Here is a 24,321-nt window from a genome sequence, read left to right as displayed (position 1 = left end):
CGTACAGCTACAGCTCACTATATGTTAGTCACAGACCTAGGAGCTGGATGTACCCACAAAGACCCTGCTCTACAGGAGCTCACATTTAACTGGAGAATAGATTGCAAGAAAAACACTATTTGTGTTATGATTATGATCTTAGTTGTTACGCTGCACAATGAGATTATTTTAACTGGAAATGGCTGGCTTTAAAGTTGTTCTACAAAGGTTTGAACATGTTTGTCTTCTGTGACATTCCCAATTTATAACATTCCAGCTGTCTGAATGTTTGCCTAACGTTGGCTATCCTGTTCTCTGGTTCTGAGGTTGTAGTCACAACAATTGTAGCAAGAGGTGGGTGGGCTACTTAGAAGGCAGGCTAGAAAGGCAGTCATTGGAGGAACGGCTACAAAAAGCCAAAGCGGAAGTTTACCCAAACCAATTGGGAAAATTTTTTTACATTAATTACTATTTTTTTTCCTTGCTGAGGAGTTATATTAACTCAGAGTTTCCTCTGAATATTTCTGTAAAAAATTCCCCTTTGATGAAATGAATTACCTCATGAAATCTAAATAAAGAAGGAGTTGGGAGAGCAGGAAGGAGACTCCAGGAATGTGGCCACTGGTAGGTGGGCTTTCTGTGGAGAAGCCTCTCCCTGACCTGCCTGAAAAAGCCCTCAAATCCTCCACCTCCTTTGCTTTTGATTCCAATCATTTTTTTCTTTTCTTTTTTTTTAACCAAAATTCTGCTGACTGGATTGCAGATTAGGACAATGGCATTCTAAATTTTTTAAAGGAAATGTTACCTATGCCCCTTTGTATAGACCAAATTGTTTGAATTCTCCTATTGTGTCTGTAAAAACAACTTGGTAATTTAGACAAAAGTAATTTCTCAAAGTGAGGTTATACATGTATTCCATATATGTCATGCTAGGTATTGTTTCCTCAAGAGGCAAGACCCAGCCCTTGTCCTAGAATAGTTTACAGTCCAGATGGGGAGACACCATGATATGGGCAACTTCTGGTCAACTATTCTAAATTTAGCAGCATCTAGACTCAACACCAGATCGTGGCTATCTGGGATTTCATGTGAAGTCATAATCGGAATCCCATTCATGTGAAATAGAATTCCTTCATTAAAACAATGTATATTGAGCACTACTATGTTTCAGGTACTAATACTGACAGACAATTACAACTCCCCTGTAAACAAAACAGACCTAATTCCTCACTCTCGTGAGAATTTATATTTCAGCTGAAGCTTGGTTAGTTGCTTTGATAGACCCCACGAGAGCTCATTTCCCATGATGCTCCACAGCACTCAGACAGGCCACGTGTCTGCAGCAAAAGAGGTGAGTCACCAGAACTGTGAGGAAAACCCAGTCTGAGGAAGTAAGGACTGTGGTAGGAGAGCACGTATGACTTCCCCCTGCAATTTAAAACTCTTGTCTTAAGCGTTTCTATTGAAATTTTCTAAGCAAGGTAATAATCCACAGACTATGACACTTTCCCTTTATGAAAATTGCTAGGTAAAGAATGGGTCACCCTGGTATTGGTTATGTGATCGACCCTGAGGGAGGGAATGGAGAGCAGGCAGTCTGCTGGATCTGGGCCTGGAGCGCTGGGCCCACCTCTTCAGCTGTGCCTTAGCAGCTTTGCAAAAGGCAATGAAGAGCTCAGAGCCTCAGTTTCCAATGATCTAAATGCAAACAATTTGCAAACTATAAATTGTTATACTCCTACGAGTGATTATAAATATGCATACCGATGTCTACATGATTGAACTTTGAGAGTCTAGTAGAGCAAATGTTACAAAGAGGGTGAAAATTCAAATACACATTGAGAATCTGCATTGGACTAGGTAATGTGCTGGGTTTTTTTTAATGTGGTTCTAGTTACTTACCTTTCATACCACTCTTGTAAGGAGAGATTATTAGTTTATTTTATAGCTAAAATAACTAGGATTCAGAGAGTTACCTAGAGTCCCACAGACAATGAGCAGAGGGTTGGGATTCTAATTCTGAACAATTGGCCTTTATACTTGTGCTTTAACTAGGCTAAGTGGCTGCTCATACACAATAAATAATTCTGTCATGGAATCTCCTAGATATGTGTTTCACTAAAATGTAATTTTCCTGAATGGAGAAATGATAGAACTTTTTGGTCAAAGGAGCCTTTTTGAAACTACAAAAATATACAAGGATAGCATCTTTTTTTTTTAAACATTCTTCTGATGTGACATTTGCCATCATCCTTTCTGAAAGTGGGAAACTACAGTAGAAAACTCCAGTGCAGGATTAAGGAGTTAATTCAAAATACTACCTTTATTTAAATTATAGTTGAGCAAAAATTCACACAATTATTCACTTAAGAAGATTAATTGGATCTCTGACAACTTTCATAATAATAACTACCACATAATGGTATTTGTTGTGTGTTCCGATGTTAGCATAAGGCTTTACATTGACCTCAATTTTCCCAGCTCCCCTCTGAGTCTGAAGTGCCACTATTTCTCCATTTTATAGATAAGAAAAAGGAGACAGAGAAACACACAGGTGGGTTTCCAGCCTGGGGAGGGCTACCTCAACTTCTGGGTTGAGAGCAAACTGCAAAAGAGGGAAAAAAAAATAGATTAGGCAAGATTTCTAGGGATTAGGTCCACTCTGACGAAGGTCTGGTCTTTCTGATTTATACCATTGCTTAAGTTAGTCCAAAATGTGCATCCTCATGTTTAGGTGAATAACACAACACCACTAACAAATATAAGAACATTCTGTTTTCTTGCCAGGATGCTGAACGGGGTTTGCGTAATTATGAAAAGGGAAATGAATTTTGACTAGGTTTGAGGAACAAGGCTGCCCAAGCTATCAACAACTCTTGAATTCCAGCTGTGATCAGTGTCTTGACAAGTATCCTTTGCTTAGTCTTGGATGACAGAGCAGAGTTGTAAAAAATTGAAAGTTTAAAGTTTTTTAGTAAAAGAACCTTTTCTTTTTCTTTCTTTCTTTCTTTCTTTCTTTCTTTCTTTCTTTCTTTCTTTCTTTCTTTCTTTCTTTCTTTCTTCCTTCCTTCTTTCTTTCCTTCCTTCCTTTCTTCCTTCCTTTCTTTCTTTCCTTCCTTTCTTTCTTTCTTTCTTTCTTTCTTTCTTTCTTTCTTTCTTTCTTTCTTTCTTTCTTTCTTTCTTTCTTTCGTTCTTTCTTTCTTTCTTTCCTTCTTTCTTTCTTTCGTTCTTTCTTTCTTTCTTTCCTTCTGCAGGGAAATAGTACGTAAAACTACATATAGTAGATTATTCTTTGGACTGAATTTTAAAATTTCCATCTGGTAATTTAGTTTCATTTATTTGTAGTAAGAATGAGTGCCTCTAATGATTTAGCACTAATTGTGCACTAAATTCTATTTGAGGACTTTACTTAACTCCTTACTAACTTAATTATTTACCATATTTTGAAGTAGGGAATACTGGCATCACATTTTAGACTGAATAAGATGTGCAAAGGATGAGGTGTGTTCCAAGTCCACACTGATGATCGTCTTTGGAAATGTGTCTTCAACCCAGTGTTATCTGACTTCAGACCTGTGTTTCTAAGCACTGTCTCTGAGTTTTAAGCAGCTCTTTCATTACTTCATTGAGACAGGTTTCCAGTCACACTGTTACATGTGGAGATCAAGACCCGTAGTAATAATAATGACAACACTTTCATAGCACCTGTGTTAACACACCAAATTCTCACCACACTGTCAGGTAGGTACTCTTTTACCTCAACTTTATGGATTAGCAACTAAATACAGAGAGGTTAAGTAACTTGCCCAAGACCACATATAGTAGTTAGTAGAACTGGGGTTCAAATCTCAGGCATTCTGCCTCCAAAGCCATATGTTCTTATCCATAATTCTATTCTGTCTCTCCGAGTTTTTAATTTAATTAGAGTGAGCTAAATATGTGTGCAGCTCTTAAAAATTATTCTGCATAATTAAAAAATTGATACTCATATGCATTTCAGTATTTTATCAGTTCTCCAACTTTCACAATCGTCCCCTATGTCTTAATCACATAAAGAAGAAGATTTTCCAAGCACTGATGAAACCTCTAATTCAATGAAATTTACTAGTTATAAACATTTTCTTCCTGGAATTTAATTTGCATATGCCTACTGTTTCCTTAAAGCATTAAGAATGTGCATAAATAACATCTTGGAAAAGCAGGGTATGTGGCATGAGTCTTGAGATTGATAAGGGAGGGCAAGGGAAGGATTAAATCACCCGGTCCTGTGAGAAAAGAGCTCTGGTCTTGTCCTTCCTTTTCCCATATCAGAGATCCTAACATTTCTAAGAGAAGGCCATTAGCAGTTCCTTGTTCTCAGAACTGTTGGTCTGCCAAGAAAAATGACCATTTTTTTATTTTGGGCAAGTTATGTCTGAGATTCCTATTGGTTCCCAAGTGAGATGTCAGGTGGACAATTGGATATTACTCAAGTATGGAGTTAGTTGGCACCAAGCAGAGTGAATGAATGAATGAATGAATATCAAAGGCTGATAGTTCATAGTTGGGGAGCATTAAGAAGCAGACAGAACTTGGTTTTTAATTCCAGCTCTGTCATTCACACAGTGTGATCTAGGTCAAGGCTTTTAATCTCGTTGAGCCACAGTTTCTTCAGTTGTGAAATGGAGATTTATTCAACAAATATATATTGAATGCCCACAATGTGTCAGGTACTGTTCTAGGTGCTGGACACAGCTGTGAACAACACTTGAAAAAATCCTCACCCATGTTTATATTCTATTGTGTGTGTAGGAGGAGGGGACATTGTGTAGAATCAAGTAATAAAGCAATGAAAAAGTGAAATACGTACTGTGTCAAATGCTTATAAGTATAAAAGAGAACAAGAAATCAGGGAGAGTGTGAGGCCATGTCTGTTGGGGTAGAGATGGGGAGCTGAGAGGATGGTGAAGAGTTAGAATTGTAAATAGGATGGTCAAGGAAGTCTTCACCGAGAAGCAAAGATTCCAAGGAGGGAAAGGGAGGGAGTCATACAGATATCTGAGAGAAGACTCTTCCAGCGGAAGGAAGAGCTAGCAAAAAGGGTTTGAGGCAGGGCCCTCTCTGGTGAGATCAAGGGGAAAAAAATCAGAGTGGCTGAAACAGACTGAATGGAAATGAAGAGGGCATGGGAACAACAGAGGAACCACGGATGTCACCACAGTTTTCAGACTGAAAATGGAAAGATGGAGCTTCCAGCTACAGAAATGGGAAAACCTTGGGGGAGGACCATATATGATTTTAGACAAGTTAATTCTGAGATTCCTATCACTCACTGCCCAGGTGAGATATTAAGAAGTCAGCTGAATAGTCAAGTCTGGAGTTAGCAGTGGGGATCAAGCTGCACATAGAACTATGGAAGTTGTCAGGTATTAAAGACATTTCAAGTCATTTCAAGAACTGGTGTAAGTAGAGAAGGGGAGAGGTCCAAAAATGATGAGGGAAGTAGAGGAAGGTCAGGAAATTGCAGTGTTACAAGGGACAATTGTAAGCTGAGGAGGAGGAAGTGAGCTTCTAGGTGAAATGCTGTAGGTAAGTTAATACTCTCTTCACAGCATTTGGGCATGAATTAAATAAAAACAATATTTGTACAACAAGACATAATACCCAGCATAGCATCTGGCACAAAACAAGAACCCAGTCAATGCTTTTTTTTTTTTTAAAGAATCTATTTGGGACCTCCCAAAGTAAAATTTAATCATATTTATAATTTCATAAATATACTTTATCTGCTAATAAAATGCATGACTTTATATCTCTGAGGACAATGAAACTTTTAAAATGTGAGGAAATAAAATATATCTTAGAGGAATTTCATAAAAGCTTAAGGTAGATTCTGTTCCCCATAAATGTTTTTATACTTTAACAAAATGTAATAGTGAGAAATCATATGTGATACACAGAATTTGCTTCATAACTGAATTTTTAGGAATAAGTCTTTTCATCGTTAAGGGACAGCTAGAAGGAGGGAGGGATGATGAAAGGAAAATGGAACAAAATAAGGGATTCTTCATACTTAATCTCTGTGATACTCTGTCAGGTGCTTTAAGTGCATCTCTCTTAATCTGCACATTAACCCGGCAAATAGGAAATGGCTCTTTCCAACCACTGGAAAGAGAGTGGCCCAAATGTATCTGCTGTGATGATACCTTCCATGTGAGCTGTGGGCTGTGAGGCCTCCCATATAAGTGTTTTCTCCAAATTCCAAGAACCATTTATCCTAAGGGAGAAGCTGTATTAGTTATTTGCACCGAAAAGTGCAATGACCAAAGGCTGGAGATATTATTTGTCCCCAGTAGTGTCTTCAGCCATACCTCCAATCAAAGTTTGGAATGATGTGAATAAGTAAATGCAATATCAAGATTTTCTATCTCTTCTGGCCCAAGTTCTTCGTTCTTCGTTGGAGATAAGCAAGGCCAAATGATTTCCTTCTAATCATATAACCAGATGACAGGAAAGGATTCGGGAGGCCTAGCCAAGTGTACCAGCTCTCTGCTCTTGTCTTGTGATGCCCACACACAACACCTCTGAGCAGGTGAGCCTAGACTACTAAGGAATGCTCTCACCTGTGTCATCTGCAGATTTTCTGTAGACTAGACTGTTTGTCAGAAATGGCCATAAGGCTTTGCCTTGGAGGTGAATACAAAGATTGAACACAGATATTTTGAGTATTCTTGTGACTCATGGATTCAGTTTGCACAGGACACTGGGTTCTTCAAGGTCTCACTCACTAAATGGGGTTCCACAAGCACATGTAAAATCTGTGTGGGAGTGGGTGAGTGACCCCCATTCATGGGATCTGTGCTGTAGCACAAGATAATTTAACGACCTTTGTGAAACATCCATCCTCTCAGAATGTAAAATTCTCTGAGAGCTGAGACTATGTTTATTGCTGCCAAAAAATATAAACCCCATCATCTAGTGTATACTTCGTATTCAATAAACATTTGCTATTTGAATGAATTCTGCTTCATTCTACCTGCCTGACAAATCTCAATCCCATTGTTAGCTGAAGAGATGCCCATATAGACTATTTTTAACATCACCACTTTAGACCAAGGGATAGAGGAATGTGAATAATTCCTCTGGAAAGTGTAGAGCCGCATACTTTGAAATTCAGAGTCTTCAACTAGGGGGACTGTTCAGTCTGCTGGACTGTATACTCTATGAGAGCAGGAACCATATTTATCTCACTCACCATTTTTTCCCAGAGGCTTCACAGTCCCCAGTGTATGTTAATTGTTAATAATCAGTTTTTAAACAGTTAATTTATCAAAAAAGATATTTGATGAATAGCAGTGATAAAAATGGACAGGATCAGCCTTAAGTGCTAGAAGTAAAGACAGTTATGAGAGTCTTGTGGTGAGCTCCACTGGGTGAATTTCTCTTCATCACCCTTTTTTTGGCTGTAATAAATAACTTCCTGGGACTGAGCATGCAGCAGACACCCAAGAAATATTACTTTAAGGTAGATTTTGTTCAAAGAAAACAAGAGACATCAGAGAAGATGGTCAATTAATAGAAAATGGTCTGATAGGACAGTTAATGTGTTAACTGGTGTTCAGAATCTGATTATCTAAAAAAATTTTATTTAGTGCTATCTTGAATCTCTGTGCCAAATGTATTAAAAATGGTTTTGTGAAACTGCAGCCATTTCAACAATATCTTGAAATTCAAGTACCACATCTTTGTTGAATTAAATAACAATGTTCCACATAGTGGTTAGGTAAAGGCCAAGAACTGTTTAGGTCTTAATTCTCATTGTAGAGAGTAAGTAGTCTTATAATATATTTATAAAAATATTTTAATCTTCAATTATATCTGTATAGATATAAACAAAATTGGAACTGACAGTGGCCTCAACTGAGATATAACAAGGTCCCTCAAAGCTGAAGAAGCCCTGGCATTAGTAATGATTTTCATTCATCCCCAGAAACTATGTATGGTTACATTTTGTTATGCCAATGGTTTCCTTAGAGCTGTGATGCCAGTTATGGGTAATTACCCAATAGAAACAGAAACAAATAATACATTTTCATCATTCCTTCATCATCCATAAATAAGGCTGTATCTGCTATTCAACTGCATAAAGATAAAACATATTATTATGATTTTTTAACCTGGTAAGGGCAGTGATTCTTAATCATTATCTGGAACTAAAAAAGGTCAGTGAAGACCTGCTAAGCGGTCCAAAATTGGTCCATAACACAAGCTGAGCTACACTTCAGTTTGGATGCATGCAGCTAAAGGAAACATGTTTTATTCTGAATGATTTTACTTTTAGAAACTTACCAATTTGCAATGTGTAGAGGATTAAATGGAGATAAAAATCATCCAAAATATTTGGCACTGTGCCTAGTTCAAATGGGCACTTGGAAATGTTATTTCCTGCCACTCATCTCCCTCCTGCTTCACTTCTTGAGAGCTCTTAATCATGACTGTTCAGCTACATTATGTCTGAGCACCACGACTGTTAAGCTCCCTGAAAGGATGCCTTTTGATTTTGACTCTAAGTATCTCCTTACTCTTTCTTCCCCTATCTCCTCTTCTTCTTTCTTTACTACTTCAAATTAGGACATTCATTCAGGTAGTTGAAAGTAGGTTAGTTACAATGTAATAAAACTTAAGCCACTAGACAGATGAGAGATGCTAAGAAACAGTTAAGAAGAAAGAAAGAAAGAAAAGGAAAGAAAGAAAGAAAGAAAGAAAGAAAGAAAGAAAGAAAGAAAGAAAGAAAGAAAGAAAGAAAGAAAGGGAGGGAGGAAGGAAGGAAAGAAGGAAGGAAAGGGAGAGAAAGAAAAGAAAGAAAAGAAAGAAAAAAGCCCTAAGATGTTAAAGGCCCTTGCTAACCTGTGTTATTAGACCTAAGATATTCAAGGAGGACGGCCCTTTCCTTTTACCCTTCCCAGAACCAGTCCTGAGCTAAGTGGATCTATGCTTCTCTTAGGAATGCAGCAAGGAAGACCTTTTGTTCCTCCAAAGTGATTCTTGGGCAAAATGTCTTCATGAACTGTTACCCACAAAAGTAGTTGTGGTGATCGGGTTGTGATTTGAAGCTTCAGGGTGACCTTGACCAGACAAGGCAAAAGCTACCTAATGACCCACTTCTACCTCCTGTATGGCCTTGTCTAAGTCTTTGGGCAGCTCGCTTTTGAATAAGAGACTCTGTCAAACTTCCCATAGTATCTTTAGGTTCATCTTTCTGGGCTTGATATATGTCTGTCTTTACTTGTGACTCCAGGTTTTGGTTTGGGGTTTAGATGTGTTTATCCTTTGGGTGCTAAATCTGACCCTCACCTCATTTTGCTTCTAAACTTAGTGCTGTTAGGTCTTGGTTTCAGGTATTTATCTACTTGCTTTATTTCTTGATTAGAGTTCTGACCTTTGCTTTTGGGGGATAATGTTTGACCTTCAAATTGTGTCCCTTAATCTGCTTCCTTATTCATGTTTTCTTTCAAATGATCCTACTTGTTGAAATTTTCCTCAATTTTCACAATCTAGTTTAATTGCATTCTCTTCCAAGAAGCCTTTCCCAATCCTCTCAGTTAGAATAGACTTTTCTTCTCTTGGCTTCTGTGTTTTCTGTATCTCAACATTTCTCCAATTTTGCCTTAAATGTGAAACTATCTTACAGCAAGGATCTCCTTCCAAGCCTATGCCTGTGAAATGCCCTGGACAAAGTAGTATCCTCAATTTACTGAATTGAAGTGCTGACCATTCCACCATTGTGATGCTTTGTAGTGGTCAAAGTTTAAGGGCTGACCGTAGATGTCAGCCAGACTAGAGCTACAGGACATGTGGCATACAAGAACAGACCTGTTTAATATCAGGTTTTTTTGTGGTCAAGTCCCAAACTTGACCATTATTCCAAGGGGATAAAAGGAAGAAAAAAGCTCTATGAGGTCAGATGCAAAGGATAGGACTCGAGTTTGGAGTGAATTTCTGAGAAGACTTGAAATCGAGTTGCATGCAATTGTGGATTTCATGGATAGAAAGACCATGGATTTGTTCTCCAGTTCCCATAAAACAAAGGTGAAGGGGGTTTCAGCTAATATTAAGAAGGGCTAAATGTCAAGAAACTTAAAGGAATTATGACTTTTTGTAGTGAGTAATATACTTAATGAAGTCATTCTTCCAACCTGCTACTTTATAAGATGTTTCTATAAATTCAAAACTGCCCTTCTAGTATCCTTCAGCTGTGGTATGGTAGAAAGAGAACTTGACTTGGAATTAGGCAGTCTGATTTAGGAACTGGCTTTTCACTACCAGAAAAAGGAGCATGGTAAAGTCACTTAAATGCTCTGATTCTCATCTCCCCACTACCTCCTGCAAAAGGAGGATATAGTAGATCCTGCTGGTGCGCATCCATATCCTCTTTCTCCTGGGCTAGTGAATCTATCCTCTAGCTGCTAGAAATGCTGGCTAAAAATGACTTATAGCTGCCCCCTTGCCAAGAGAAATGTCCTTGTATGGAGTGGTTATACCCACATTCTTCCTCTGATAGCTCACAGCCAATGAGAAGCTGACATCAATGATGGGGAGTAATAATGCCTATCTCACAGAGTAGTTAGGATGAGATAAGGTAGCATACATAAAAATGCCTAGGATGCTAAAGTAAGTGTTAAAATTTAAAAAAAAAAGAAAGAAAAGAAAAAGGGAAAAAAGGGAACTAAGAAAATTGTAGCCATGTATTGCTAATCTATAAAGTTAGATTCATGATGTCAAAGAGTAGAGTCATGACCTTCTATACTTTCCAGGTCAGAATCCTGGGTAGAATGGTTGGCACATCTAAATGGCATTTATGTTCTTGTATGAGGAACAAGCTTTCTAAATCATCATAAGAAATGCTGTCTCACGGCAGTGTCAATAACATGTGAGGTAAGAAGATGTCCTCCATGTTAGACTGTCTTCCTTAACAACTTCCTGGCAAGTTACAAATATTCATACTTTCAAGTAAGTAGAATGTTTGACATGGCTACTCTTGACTCACTGGAAGCTGATTTAAGATTTCCTTTGATTTAGGTCTTCAAAGTGAGCAACTATAAGTAATTCTCTCAACAAATGACAGTGATAATAATTGAGCTATATATTGGGTGCCTATAGTGTGTTGATTATTCTACATACATACATCATATTGGGTAATCCTTCAAGGTACTTATAATTATCCCAAATTTGCACACTGGAACCAGAGACTCTGTCATTTAATGACTTGCTGAAGGTCATACCACTGGCAAGTGTGTCAGACTCAGGGTTGGAAGCCAGGATTGTCTGCTCATACATTCTGTGCTATGTAGAGCTAAATTAGGGCCACATGAAGACAAATTCATGTCTATATTTTTATTTTATAAGTTAGACCCAAGCCTAAACACCAGAACACAGAAGAGGGGTAAATATAATGGTATGAACTACTTTTAGCTCAGATATTTACCAAAAACCAGCAAAGAGATAACTGAGAACCATTAAAGGAGGGTCCTTGTCTATTGATGAATAGTAACTGAGGAACTGAGTGGTATAATTATTTCATAAAACATGAGCATGAGGACTAAGGTGAGGGATTATTCTTTATTTTTTTTTAACATCTTTATTGGAGTATAAATGCTTTTCAATGGTGTGTTACTTTCTGATTTATAACAAAGTGAATCAGCTATACATGTACATATATCCCCATATGTCCTCCCTCTTGCGTCTCCCTCTAACCTTCCCTATCCCACTCCTCTAGGTGGTCACAAAGCACTGAGCTGATCTCCCTGTGCTATGCGGCTGCTTCCCACTAGCTATCTACCTTACATTTGGTAGTGTATATATGTCCATGCCACTCTCTCACTTTGTCCCAGCTTACCCTTCCCCCTCCCCATGTCCTCAAGCCCATTCTCTATGTCTGCGTTTTTATTCCTGTCCTGCCCATAGGTTCTTCAGAACCATTTTTTTTCTTTTTGATTCCATATATATGCGTTAGCATACAATACTTGTTTTTCTCTTTCTGATTTACTTCACTCTGTATGACAGACTCTAGGTGCATCCATCTCACGGCAAATAACTCAATTTCATTTCTTTTTATGGCTGAGTAATATTCCATTGTATATATCTGCCACATCTTCTTTATCCATTCATCTGTCAATGGACACTTAGGTTGCTTCCTTGTCCTGGCTATAGTAAATAGAGTTGCAATGAACATCATGGTACATGACTCTTTTTGAATTATGGTTTTCTCAGGCCATATGCCCAGTAGTGGGATTGCTGGGTCGTATGGTATTTCTACTATAAATTTTTAAGCAACCTCCATACTGTTCTCCATAGTGGCTGTATCAATTTACATTCCCACCAACAGTGCAAGAGGGTTCCATTTTCTCTACACCCTCTCCAGCATTTGTTCTTTGGAGATTTTTTGATGATGGCCATTCTGACTGGTGTGAGGTGTTTCCTCATTGTAGTTTTGATCTGCATTTCTCTGATGATTAGTGATGTTGAGCATCCTTTCATGTGTTTGTTGGCAATCTGTATATCTTCTTTGGAGAAATGTCTGTTTAGGTCTTCTGCCCATTTTTGGATTCAGTTGTTTGCTTTTTTGATATTGAGCTACATGAGATGCTTGTAGGTTTTGGAGATTAATCCTTTGTCAGTTTCTTCCTTTGCAAATGTTTTCTTTCATTCTGAGTGTTGTCTTTTTGTCTTGTTTATGGTTTCCTTTGCTGTGCAAAAGCTTTTATGTTTCATTAGGTCTCATTTGTTTACTTTTATTTTTATTTCCATTTCTCTAGGAGGTGGGTCAAAAAGGATCTTGCTGTGATTTATGTCATAGAGTGTTCTGCCTATGTTTTCCTCTAAGAGTTTTATAGTGTCTGGCCTTACACTTAGGTCTTTAATCCATTTTGAGTTTATTTTTGTGTATGGTGTTAGGGAGTGTTCTAATTTCATTCTTTTACATGTAGCTGTCCGGTTTTCCCAGCACCACTTATTGAAGAGGCTGTCTTTTCTCCATTGTATATTCTTGCCTTCTTTATCAAAGATAAGGTGACCATATGTGCGTGGGTTTATCTCTGGGCTTTCTATCCTGTTCCATTGATCTATATTTCTGTTTTTGTGCCAGTACCATACTGTCTTGATTACTGTAGGTTTGTAGTATAGTCTGAAGTCAGGGAGCCTGATTCCTCCAGCTCCATTTTTCTTTCTCAAGAGTGCTTTGGCTATTTGGGGTCTTTTGTGTTTCCATACAAATTGTGAAAATTTTTGTTCTAGTTCTGTGAAAAATGTCATTGGTAGTTTGATAGGGATTGCATTGAATCTGTAGATTACTTTGGGTAGTAGAGTCATTTTCACAATGTTGATTCTTCCAATCCAGGAACATGGTATATCTCTCCATCTCTTTGTATCATCTTAAGTTTCTTTCATCAGTGTCTTATCGTCTTCTGCATACAGGTCTTTTGTCTCCTTAGGTAGGTTTATTCCTAGGTATTTTATTCTTTTTGTTGCCATGGTAAATGAGAGTGTTTCCTTCATTTCTCTTTCAGATTTTCCATCATTAGTGTATAGGAATGCAAGAGATTTCTGTGCATTAACTTTGCATCCTGCTCTTTTACCAGATTCATTGATTAGCTCTCGTAGTTTTCTGGTAGCATCTTTAGGATTCTCTATGTATAGTATCATGTCATCTGCAAACAATGACAGTTTTACTTCTTCTTTTCCAATTTGGATTCCTTTTATTTCGTTTTCTTCTCTGATGTGGCTAAAACTTTCAAAACTGTGTTGAATAAAAGTGGTGAGAGTGGACAACCTTGTCTTGTTCCTGATCTTAGTGAAAATGGTTTCAGTTTTTCACCATTGAGAACGATGTTGGCTGTGGGTTTGTCATATATGGCCTTTATGACGTTGAGGTAAGTTCCTGCTATGCATACTTTCTGGAGAGGTTTTATCATAAATGGGTGTTGAATTTTGTCAGAAACTTTTCTGCATCTATTGAGATGATCATATGGCTTTTCTCCTTCAATTTGTTAATATGGTGTATCACATTGATTGATTTGTGTATATTGAAGAATCTTTGCATTCCTGGGATAAACCCCACTTGATCGTGGTGTATCATCCTTTTAATGTGCTGTTGGATTCTGTTTGCTAGTATTTTGTTGACGATTTTTGCATCTATGTTCATCAGTGATATTGGCCTGTAGTTTTCTTTCTTTGTGACATCTTTGTCTGGTTTTGATATCAGGGTGATGGTGGCCTCGTAGAATGAGTTTGGGAGTGTTTCTCCCTCTGCTACATTTTGGAAGAGTTTGGGAAAAATAGGTGTTAGCTCTTCTCTAAATGTTTGATAGAATTCACCTGTGAAGCCATCTGGTCCTGGGCTTTTATTTGTTGGAAGATTTTGAATCTCAGTCTCAATTTCAGTGCTTGTGATTGGTCTGTTTATATTTTCTATTTCTTCCTGGTTCAGTCTCGGAAGGTTGTGCATTTCTAAGAATTTGTCCATTTCTTCCAGGTTGTCCATTTTATTGGCATAGAGTTGCTTGTAGTAATCTCTCATGATCCTTTGCATTTCTGCAGTGTCAGTTGTTACTTCTCCCTTTTCATTTCTAATTCTATTGATTTGAGTCTTCTCCCTTTTTTTCTTAACGAGTCTGGCTAATGGTTTATCAATTTTGTTTATCTTCTGAGAGAACCAGCTTTTAGTTTTATTGATCTTTGCTATCATTTCCTTCATTTCTTTTTCATTTATTTCTGATCTGATCTTTATGATTTCTTTCCTTCTGCTAACTTTGGGGTTTTTTGTTGTTGTTGTTGTTCTTCTTTTTCTAATTGCTTTAGGTGTAAGGTTAGGTTGTTTATTTGAGATGTTTCTTGTTTCTTGAGGTAGGATTGTATTGCTATAAACTTCCCTCTTAGAACTGCTTTTGCTGCATCCCATAGGTTTTGGGTCATCGTGTTTTCATTGTCATTTGTTTCTAGTTATTTTTTTATTTCCTCTTTGATTTCTTCAGTGATCTCTTGGTTATTTAGTCGTGTATTGCTTAGCCTCCATCTGTTTGTACTTTTTGGTTTTTTTCCTGTAATTGATATCTAATCTCATAACGTTGTTGCTGGAAAAGATACTTGATACAATTTCAGTTTTCTTAAATTTACCAAAGCTTGATTTGTGACCCAAGATATCATCTATCCTGGAGAATGTTCCATGAGCACTCGAAAAGAAAGTGTATTCTGTTGTTTCTGGGTGGACTATCCTATAAATATCAATTAAGTCCACCTTGTTTAATGTATCATTTGAAGCTTGTGTTTCCTTAATTATTTTCATTTTGGATGATCTGTCCCTCGGTGATATTGGGGTGTTAAAGTCTCCTAATATTATTGTGTTACTGTCAATTTCCCCTTCTATGGCTGTTAGCATTTGCCTTATGTATTGAGGTGTTCCTATGTTGAGTGCATAAATATTCACAATTGTTATATCTTCTTCTTGGATTGATCCCTTGATCATTATGTAGTGTCCTTCTTTGTGTCTTGTAATAGTCTTTGTTTTAAAGTCTATTTTGTCTGATATGAAAATTGCTACTCCAGCTTTCTTTTGATTTCCATTTTCATGGAATATCTTTATCTATCCCCTCACTTTCAGTCTATATGTGTCCCTAGGTCTGAAGTGGGTCTCTTTTAGACAGCATCTACACGGGTCTTGTTTTTGTATCTATTCAGCCAGTCTATGTCCTTTTATTGGAGCATTTAATCCACTTACATTTAAGGTAATTATTGATATGTATATTCCTATTACCATTTTCTTAATTGTTTTGTGTTTGTTATTGTAGGTCTTTTCCTTCTCTTGTGTTTCCTGCCTAGAGAAGTTTCTTTAGCATTTGTTGTAAAGCTGGTTTGGTGGTACTGAATTCTCTTAGCTTTTGCTTGTCTGTGAAGTTTTTAGTTTCTCTGTTGAATCCGCATTAGATCCTTGCTGGGTAGAGTAATCTTGATTGTAGGTTTTTCCCTTTCATCACTTTAAATATGTCCTGCTACTCCCTTCTGGCTTGCCAAGTTTCTGCTGAGAAATCAGCTTTGTGGTTCATAAGGTGAGGGATATGCTTAATATTTACATATTTCACAGCTTGGGAAAGAAAATCCTCCCCACTTAGGGTGCATTGTTGCTCAATATTTTAATGTCATTGTGAGTACATGATTCAAAGTTTGAAGGAAGATGTGGGTAGCGAGAAGTTTGCAGACTCAGTCACCGCAAAAGATAAACACAAGCTACCAATAGTGGGATCAAGTTAACCTGACTTTAGGAAGCTACGTAAAAATGTTATTGCTAAACAGAAATGTTTCAAGTCTCCCATGAAATATTTTTGGCATGACCTCCTTTTTCAATAAATGCTCTCCAAAATTGGTTACTGTTTGAGAAATGTTGATCATTTTCTCCTTCAAAGATGGCAGTCAAACAGTATGGTGCGTACTAATGTGAATCTATTCTGAAAACATTTCAGAAGCATCAATGTATGATGTGTGAAAATTCTCTCCAGGTTCATTAATTGTATTCTTAAAAATTGCTCAAAATTCAAGGTGCTAATGATGATTGCTTATTAAAATACATCTAATCTGGAAATTAATACAGGTAATATTTACTAGATAGATTCTAATCTTTCTCTTTTTTACAAATCCTTTGAAATAATTTGTTTATTTCCCTAAAGATGCTTAAATTATCCCAAGCCAAGGGACAAGATGTCAAAATAACACACCAGTAAACTAAAGACTAGCTGACCTACTAGGGTAGTTCAAATAAATAACAAGTTTAGACTAGACATAGGTAGAGATTACTGTAAACATTCCTTGTAATTCTTGGTTATCCTTTAGAATAGCATATTCAAGCTTGGTTATATAAGAGCTCATATATGTTAAAAGACAGTATGATTTAAAACGTGCACACACATCAGATGTGTGAATTCTTTTCTGAAATATACAAAATTTTACAGTTTTTTAAAGGAGAAAGATGACAAAAGCAAACTATATCATGGTGTGGTTATAGCTATACTTTGGGAAACTTCAACTTTTTGTGACTGATTGGATTGAGTAACTTTAAAATATATGACATTTACTTTTCCTGACAGCTCCATTAAATGATAGCAACCCTGTTGAGGTTCCATGTGTAAACTCATCACAAGGACAACTTCAGAAAGGAATGATGAAGATGAGGCTAACCCATTAGTTTAGTAGATGAAGAATCATGGCCAAAAGAGATGAAGTGGTTTTCCCAGGGTCACAGAGCAGACAAGCAGCTGAGCAAGAGCTCAGAAACCAACCCCCTGATATCCTAGCCAGTGTAAACTGCCTGGAAAGTGCAGGGAAGGAGAAATTGTGTAAAAGCATTTAATGTGTTTAATTATCAGCCTTTGATATGTCAGGATAGACTTCATTATCTGTAGTTTGTCTGGTCTGGTGAGCATGCAACAAGATTTTAATAGCTGAGTCCTATAAATGTATTATTTTGAAAAAATCACCCAAATCTCTGAGTGAAAGGGAAATAAAGGGAAATGATTTGTTTAGGTCAGTCCATTAGATGAAACCCCAAATCCAAGTCAGATAGAAGTCGTGACATATAGATTAGTTCTGGTGCCATAAATAATGTAGTCCCTTTTAATGTTTAGAGGTTTTGTCCCACTTTGTAAGTAGAAATCTCTTGCCCGTGAAAAAACATTGCCAAATATTTCTGACTCCCTGAATTGTAGCTGCATTTTAGGTTCCGGATACACGATAAGTGAAAAATAGAAAATATTATCTGCAATGTAGAATTTGGACTAGATGAACACTTACAGCTCTCAAATCCTAGGTTTGACTCTGGCCCATTGTTATCTCTTGTGTACAATGGGATTACATGAGATAAATTTATCCATTCTGCTAGGATCAGCAAATGGGAGAAAAAACATTCCACGTTAATGATTATTTATTAGTGTTCTCAGTATTCCAGAATCCAAATACCATAGAACTTTAACATAGCCTGAAAACAGAGAGGTTTAGATAAGGCTTTCTCAAATAATGATTGTAATAGTGAGAAACTTGGACACAAGGCACACATCATCACCTTCATGATTTCTTCATTATGCAGGTGTTGCAGATTGTGCAGTTTCTTTATTATGATGCTTCACTGTTCTGTCAGATGTGCATCAGGGGTGAATGCAAAAGACTTGTAGATTCTTAGTGTTGGAAGAGCGTTGTAGCTCGTGGTATGGGGTTAAGAAGGCAGGCTCTGGAATTTGATATCAGTTTGACTCTTGCTCTGCTACTTAGTCCCTGTGGGACCTTGGACAACCTGCATAACCTCTTCTGCCTCAGAGTCCCCATCTGCAAATTGAGAACAGTAGTAGTACCGACCTCTTAGGGGTGTTGTAAGATTAAAGGACTTACTGCTTGGAAAGCCCAGAAGAAAGTTCCTGTCACATAGAAAATGCACTGTTCGGTAATCTTTGCTCTAACTGCCTAAGATTTTCATTTAGTAGATGAGGAAAGTGAAATCTATCAGGATCAAGTGATTTTCTTTATATTTCAGAGAATAGAGCTTTACCTGCTATAGATTTAAATCCATGCAATTAATCCCAATGGTTTCTACCCTGTGGAATGTCATCTGGTAATGACTGCTCATTTTGGACTTTGAAAATCACTTTTTTCAGAAAAAAAGTGAGTTCAGTCTGATTCATGTAATCCTTCATACGATTACTTCAAGTCTGACCTTATAAGTCATTGGAATTTGTAATTGTCTGTGTGTTAGGAGAAATAGGAATGTCCTACGACAAAAATAATTTCCCTTCACCCACTGACTGATGCTTGAAATTCTCTTTAGTTTAAGGATCTGTTCCTTGTTCAAACACACATTTTTCTAATATGGAGAACACTTCAAGTTTTATTAATCACTTTTGTTATATTGTAAAAAGCAAATTAAAAGGGAGGTTTTGAAAAGGGGGAAAGAAGAGAAAACAAAGATCCTGGGCCCTTGAAGTAGAGCATAGAATTGGGATGGCTTGGGAACTTTGAGAGCAGACTTCTCCACAATTCTACTTATAATCAACTCTCCACTTGAATATTCCTGAAATAACATTTGCCCTGGAATTAATGAGTCTTACTCTGTTTGCAGTGCACTAAGCCACATGCTGGGCACAGTGGAAGAGGTAGACACAGTCTCTGTCCTCACAGAGTGCCAATCTAGTAGGAGACAGAAAACAAACACACGTAAGTAACTACAACAAATTGTTAAGCACAGTAGAACGTAGGGGTGTGAGTAGGAGTCAGAGGGAAACCGCAGTACACCAGCACTTTTCACTCCTGTGAGCAGAGTAGCTCTAATGACAAAGGAGAGCGCAGAGGGAGCCTAGGGATTTGGGACCAGATGTGGGAGCCTGATGACCCATACGAGTGAGAAATTCCTTCGAAAGCATTTGTTTTAACTTAACGATGCAAGCAACATTTCCTACTTAGTAATTTTTCCCTTGATTATTTCAATGCATTATAAAAGTAATATTTTAATTTACACCCATTGAAACTGATGCTCCATGGAGATGCCCACTTTGATCTGTGGCTTCTTGTACAATCTTGTACAATGTTGTGTAACCGTGAGGACCAGGATGCTCCAATCTGGTGCTTGGTGGTATGAAAGCACGAGGCCTAACACTGACAACATTTCCTGTGTTCGTGTCACCATATGTCATCTTCAGTTGCTTGTATAGTCCATCAAAAACTCTTGAGTCATGGCCAGGAGGGAAGCAAGTGTTAGACTGGCCTATGCTTTCTCTTCCATACACTAATTACAACCCGCTGGACATCCCAACACCATTTGGATCAATAACTAGCAGAGGGAGGGGAGGATCAGGGAAAAACTAAATTCATGAAGAAGATTCATGGTGGCCATAACCCTTCAGAGTTCTTAGCACTGTCAAGTGTGCCTATTGTGTGTCTAGCTCTCTTATTTGTAACCCAGTATTTATAGGTTTGTTTTTTTCTGTGCTAAGCAGCATAAAAAAGAAGATGCTAGTATATGGTCATTTGGGAAATAAATAAAGCTAAATTGAAGTATAGTATGAGTGTACTCTACTCTCCCCGCTCCCCTCCCGCCTTTGGACATTAGTCAGAGTTTTTTATAATGATGATACTACATTTTCTTTTGTTTATACAATAAGGGAAATATATTATAATCTGTTCTAATTTCCAGGCTGAACTAATATTGTGTAGTACAAAATATTTATTTTTGAGGTTGAATTTTCTGAATGTAAATTTTGTGTTTAAAATAATATTGATATCACTAATTTTTAGATTCAGTGTTTAGACTTTTTTATTAAAAATTTAGTGGAAAGCATTAATACATTTTAATAAAAATTCATTTGTACCTAACACCATGCTTAGCATTTAAGGGCTTTCAATAAATATTAATCCAATGGATAAATGAAAGCAACACATTAATGAACAAAATTAATCACAGAATCCCTTTTAAGAACATAGTGAAAGATGGAGGAAAGCACTGCCATAATTTTATGCTAGATAAATTCTCGACATTTTCTACTACTTGTGTATTTTGACAAATTAATATATAAGGTCGACTCATCGAAAACTTCAATTAAATGGCTTTATCAGTTTATATTGAAAACCATTTTTAAACTTTCAGTGAGTCAAATGAATCATCATTCTATCATGCTGTAATTTTGGTCAACTGTCATTACAAACATTTTATGTATGTGTGTGTCTCCATGTATAGCTTTTAGAGTCTCTGAATTCCAGCTCAGGGTTGGATAATGTTGGTGATAGTTTTTCTTTGGGCTGAGACCTAGGACTGTCCACTTTCTGCTGGAGTGAGAGACTAGAACTCCTGAGTTTTTATTTACTGGTTATTGAATGACTATATATGCCTAGTAAGAGGACAGAACTCAAGAAAGAGCCACCTGAATTGTTCAAAGCAAATCTTGTTCTCCTATTTTGGGAAGGAGGGGAAAAGGTCCTTTCATGACCATCCTTTATATTGTTTATAGGTAGAAATTAGTTGAAATGTGTCTGCATTGTTGGCTACCTTTATTTTTTTTGTTGATTAAGTATCATCTATAAGTCATCTAGTTAATTGTTGATCATCCATGAGTTATGTAACTGCATTGTCATTTTCCGGTTCAGCTTCCTGTATGTGTTCACATACTAAGTAATTTGTGCCCTGCTTAGTATGGTGTTAATGAAGAAAGAAAAAAAAAAAAAAAAACCGAATTGGGTGGCCCGATAAAGACTGAACAATAATTGCAAAAAAATTTGGGGAAAATAGGCACCGAGGGAGCTGGATCCTCCTAGCGCCTTGCTTCCTCTTTTCAGTGCTGGGAAAGAAAGCTGGCTTCTAAGCCTGTCTAAAGCAAGCTTGCCTAAAGAAATTGAAATTTCTTTCAGAGGGTCGTCGAAAAGATGGAGCCAGCATGAATCATTTTATCTGTTGCTACTATAGAAACTATTTGCACTGTTTTATAGAAATTACTAATATACAAATTATTAGCTCATTTTAAAAGACTGTCTTAACACCTACAAGTTTAACATGTAAAAATGAAACCAGAAAAATTTAGGGAAGCAGCACTTTGGTTCCTAGCTTTATGTGTTTATGAGAAGTTGAATGAAGAGTTGTTTACCTGAATTTGGTAAATTTAGATTTATATTTGACATGTCATCTGTTTGGTTAGTAGGGAAATGGATAGAACAGAATCTGTCCCAGGAAAGCTTTATTAAGTCACATCCAAAGGGAATTTACTTTCCATGACATTATATTTTCCTTGACATAGAGTTTTGCCTTTCTTGCTCCCTACCCTCTACCAGAAATACAAATAACCTGCACACGGAAAAGATTTTAACCAAAATTTTAAGATAAACTTCATGTAGCTTCCTCTATATCATTTTGTGACTCTTAACAGCAAAGTTAGAGACATTTACACAACTGATGATCTATCCACAGGAAATCAATGCCTTATTATTCTTACTTTTGAGGCATCTTGTGAGAGAAAATTCATTGAGGAAGGGGGATTTAAAGGGAGATTTCCAAAATCCTCAGGAAGTCCTGCACGCAGTCAAAGGGCTCATACTCATGACTCCTGCAGCACATCTGCAAACGGCATTGCACAGGAATTTCTTCTGAGTCATGCCTCAGGAATTCATCACAGTGGCGTCTGCTGAGGAAATGTGGATGGTCACCGTTACCACTCTGCTGCTGAGTCAGGACTCCTGGAAGGGTTCCTCTATTCAGGAGATGTTTTTAACGTGTTCACCATAGGCTAGGATCTTGGGGTTCATTTCAGACCCTGTTACACAGAAGTCACCGACCAGAAGGGAGAAACAAAAGAAATCACTTACGATACGGTATATGAGGCTATAGCTGTGGGGATTAAAGTCTGTTCCCTGGATAGGCAACATCTGGGAACTTGTAGAAATGCGAAATCTCCGGCCCTGCAGACCTTCTGAGACAGAAACTCTAGGAGTAGAGTTACAAGATTTGTGTTTTAACGAGACTTGCAGGTGATTTTGCTGTTCCCAGCAGGCTAGAGGTAGGCTCACATAATCAAGGGAGGGCAAATCAGGAGGCCCAAACCCAGATGGGGCAGGTTGAGGGCAAGTTGGAGAGGATCTTTGTAAATGATCAGTACGTTTGCTGAGACTTTGCCTAGATCTTGTAAAGGATCAGTGGGTTTGCTGAGGAAAAGGGTGGGCGGGGGGAGTGGAGAAATATGTTCCAGACAGCATGCACTGGGCTCCAAGAGCCAAGAATGGAAGGACCGAAGCCAGAGGAGAGGAGACAGACAGATCCAGAAGAGCTCAGGGGAGAAGGACTTTCTTCAAGCCGAGGAGTGTGGATTTTATCTTGAAGATCACTGAAGATTAAAACCAGGAAAGACATGGTTAGATTTGCATTTTAGAAAGTTCACTTGGCAGGAATGAGTGGATGGTGAAGGGATGAAGATTGAGGTTAGACCAGTGAGGAGATTTCTGTGGTGATCCAGACCAGACAGGAGGGCTCAGCCCAGTGCAGTGGGTGGAGCTGGGGAAGGGGACGAACCCCAAATAGAAGAGATGTTTGAAAAAGTGATTTGGAAAAACCACATGTTATAATATATTATAAGTGCTAAAAAGCATGAGGCGTACGTACTGACTGATAGTGAATGCCGACAAGAGAGTGGAAGGTGAAATAAATGGAACGGACAATTGTCTGTACAGTACAATACAAATTTTGAAATATATGCTCATAAAAGCAGACAATATTGGAACGTATATATAAAAATCTTTATCTCTGGGTGGTGAGATTGCAGATAATTTTGGGTTTCTTCTTTATATTTTCTTTATTTCCCAAGTTTTCTAATATCGAATGTGAATCATATTTATAATCAGTAATTATAAATGTTGAGGAGGAAGGAAGGAAAGAAGGAAGGGAGGGAGGGAGAGAGGAAGGGAAGAAGGGTCATATTGAGGAATGAATGGGATAATGTATGGGAAGTCAGAATGGTTCCATAAACAGAGATAAATTATAATTCCTACAAGAGTCTTTTAAATTTAATCTGTCATAAAATTGCCTATAAAGCAGCCTTGACAGGCTATAGCACTGAACTCAGATATTCTATGGGGCAGTGGGGGAAAGGAGGGGGAAGGGCAAGATTGGACACGAGGTAGGCACCAAGCTAGGGAAGTAAGTAGGCTGTGCCCTCCCTGACTGTCCACTGGGTTAGCCAGAGCTACAAAAGTCACAAGACGGGGATATGGGCCCAGAGAAGTCACTGTCTTTGAGTCTGACTTCTTGGGTGGAGGCTGCCTTACCAAAGCTGTGCCGAGGACTGGCTGCCCAGACCCTCCCCAAGCCCTCCCCCAACCCAGGCCCTGCCTCAGGGATTCGGAGCATTTGCTGCTCTAGTTGTTGAGATAAGTAGATAATCTGAACGTGTTGGAACAGAGTTATTCAAAAGACTATTTTTGATTTCCTTGGCAGTACTCTTCCCACCCCCGCACCCCAGCCAATTTCCCTGCTGTGGGAAATGACACGCAGTTCTCCACATCATCTTCATCATCATCATCGTAACATAGAAAATCTACATAGCAACAAGGTGTGTTTGCCAGGGATCTAGAATCACGAGATGATGGTAGAAAGTTTTCATGCCATTCACGGAGAAGTAACAAGTGGCTAGAATTCCAGGAGATCATACTAATGACAGTAATGGATCATTTATCACTATGCTAAGCACTTTACAAGCATTATTATTTAATCCTCACGACAGCCCTATGAGTTTGCTTTGAAGAAAAAAAAATGTATAGGTGAGATAAACTGAGGCCTCAGGCATATGATTCTAGTAAATA

The sequence above is a fragment of the Balaenoptera physalus genome (assembly GCF_965194825.1).
Source record: "Balaenoptera physalus genome assembly, chromosome: 5".
In the NCBI taxonomy this organism is placed as follows: Eukaryota; Metazoa; Chordata; class Mammalia; order Artiodactyla; family Balaenopteridae; genus Balaenoptera; species Balaenoptera physalus.
The sequence above is the reverse complement of the archived record's forward strand: the minus strand, read 5'-3'. Positions refer to the sequence as shown.